The following is a 2767-nucleotide window of genomic DNA, read 5'->3' on the forward strand; positions in this document are numbered from 1 at the left end:
GAACCACCGGCTACAGAAGATCAAATTCCCCGAGAAGTTTCAGCTGCAGATCATGGCCGTCGACTCGAAGGGCATCTCTCTGTAACGGGCAGCCAGTACCCAGCAGACGAGCAAGTGCTGCTGCTCGACATATCTGTTGCTGTGGCAACGAGGGACGCACGACTCGATGCCACAGTGACATGGAAACACAAGACAGATACGACGCAACCGGTGACATAGGTACGTGCGCCCATCCACGCATTATCGAACGTATATTGTATGTTAATGTCATCAATACATGTTACGTATTTACTGATTGTTTCACAAAACATGGTTAACTATGTATACATATAGTTATTCACTTTCTGTGCAGGATACTCGATAGCCTGGAAAAGAACGAGCTGCAACAAAGACAGCGCCTATCCTGTGTGTGTAGCTGAGGAACATCAGCTCAAGTTTCTCATCGTGCCAGCGAGAAAGATGTAAGTGCATGAACATCGTCTATGTCAAAGCTAATCTCAAGAAAATTATTTTCAAATGTTCCATTTTAAACATGGGCAACGTGCTAGATTGACCATGCAATGTATAAATGAAAAAGCGTGCAGTGGAAAAGTGCGTGTGAAATGACATAACTATAACTTTCCTAACTATTTTTCTATTATTGTAAGGATGAGGTGAAGCTACTTGGACTGACATACAACTCGGAATACGTTGAACTCAGCACCAATGGGTACATCAACACAGCGAGATTCACAACTCCAGGTATTATATAACGTTGCCATTTGTTAATTTACAATGTACTTACCAAGCCACTAAAGGAAATTGATAGCAAGCCCATATAAACTGAGTAATATGAAATGTACTCAACAGCGTTACCCTTGTGCATTCCATGGCAGCAAGCTTCTGTATGTTGATGATTATAGGTGTGACACATCAAGAATGAGCTTTTAATGCTGACTATATGGTTTCTGATCGAGCAGACGTTTTATTGTTTCAGGTTGCTATAATCCCGACGAGACGCTTACATTTTGTCACGACGAAGAACTCAAGGAAGCCATTCAGAGAGAATCCGAATCACTACACGCAGCAGAGAGCGGTAAATAGCTACTAGCGTTTACACGGAATATAATAGATCTGTATGCGTTAGTAAATGAAAAGACGTATGAAGCGGATTTCTCCATCAGTTTTATTAACACCTGAATTTAGCTATATATTTTTACACGTCGGCTTTATTGACAACTTTTTCGACTTTATTACTTTTCAGTAGCAGTTGGAGGTAGCAGCAGCAATCTCACGATTATCACCATTGCCTGCTGTGTTGGCATCTGCATAGCCGTGGCCTTTACTGCGTTCGTTATCTGGAAGCAGTACAAGACGACCAAACTGCAGAGCCCTCTAGTGAGAAAGAATGCCATTAAGAGAAGAAGAGTACCTCACTTGGGGTACGTAGAAGAACCCATGGCAGGGCAGCAGCAGAACTGTGTGGCTATTCAAATTGAATTCCTCTAATCACCGGGCACAAGATTAGAAGTAATTGAATGTAAGCATTATTAAAAAAAATACATAATAGAGTTAAGTGACAGATTACAATTAATACACGTGATGAAAGACCATGATATAAAACTATCAAATAGTCTTTGTGAATGATGTCGTCCAAACAACGTGCATAATATGTGTAATAAATTACCATTGCAGTAATGACGAAGATGAAGAGGATGTCATACTTTCTCCAACAAACATTTTGAAGTCTAATTCTCGATTCACGCGCAATAACTCCAGCAACAGCTACATCGTTCGAATCAGAGATGGTACAAAACTGTTCTTAGTGATTATATCGTTAAAGTCTAGAACGTGAATATAATTGAAATGTTCGGCGAATGTAATCTTTTGTTTAAATATAGAGCTGACACTGCAGTTGTACTATTTCCTACATGGGTGTACTATTTCCTATGCAGTTGTACTATTTCCTACGTGGATCTACCATTCCCTATGTCATGATCACGATACATTGCCAAAGTAATTTTTGTAAACTGAAAAAGCCACGATAAAAAGATAATCACAATTATTTTCCTGACCCGGGCCGCGCTCAGAAATCTCATACTGTGACGCACCCGAAACAGATCATATATATAAATAATGCAATATGTTGTCAGATTTTTAATAATAGATTGTCCACGCAAACCTGTGGGAAAGGATATATAAATATATATAAATAATTAAATGAATAAATAATTACATAAATAAATAAATAAATAAATATATATAAGGAAGCACATACCAGTTTATCGACGCAGTCAGCACGGCACCTGGCGAGTCCCACATACTTGTGCATGTCCTCTCCTCGGATCATCGGCATGACGCATGCGGCGAGGAACACGAAAATAGAAACACTAACTCGAACATAAAACGTCATCGTGAAGCAATCGTACCCTCGTGAGAATAGCTAGTAAATGTAATGCCGAACGTGGATTTCATGCTCGAGTTTGACTACGGGGCCACTATATATACCGTAGTGGACCATGTGATCGTACCTGACACACACACCGGCAGGGTTCAGAAGACACTAATGTCACACGCAGTTAGAGCAGCAAGTGCGCGGACACACTTGACACCCGCTCACTATTGTCGGTGTGATGTCCACAGCGCGCTCACCTATTGTCAACAAGAGCGGCCATCATTGTTTGACGCGTCACCGCTTTGTTCGGCGGCTTTTGTCACGGTCTCGGGATGTCGTGCAAAGTTTCTGACGAGTACCGATATTTACGCGATTGATGATGCTACAGGTGTC

The 2767-nt window shown here is 41.1% G+C and overlaps 1 long non-coding RNA gene across 3 annotated transcripts; it reads left to right on the top strand.

Moving 5' to 3' along the window:
* Positions 1-686: 686 nt before the first annotated feature.
* Positions 687-1764, top strand: LOC106819898. 3 transcript variants are annotated; one of them, XR_001395515.1, is made up of 4 exons: positions 687-741; positions 977-1075; positions 1244-1421; positions 1675-1764. It is a non-coding gene; the product is annotated as an uncharacterized LOC106819898 (long non-coding RNA). The 3 variants fall into 3 exon arrangements; XR_001395517.1 differs by having other exon boundaries at positions 1247-1421; XR_001395516.1 differs by having other exon boundaries at positions 1244-1519; positions 1675-1755.
* The last annotated feature ends 1003 nt before the right edge of the window (positions 1765-2767 follow it).

The sequence above is a fragment of the Priapulus caudatus genome, unplaced genomic scaffold (assembly GCF_000485595.1).
Source record: "Priapulus caudatus unplaced genomic scaffold, Priapulus_caudatus-5.0.1 Scaffold5009, whole genome shotgun sequence".
Classification (NCBI taxonomy): domain Eukaryota; kingdom Metazoa; phylum Priapulida; class Priapulimorpha; order Priapulimorphida; family Priapulidae; genus Priapulus; species Priapulus caudatus.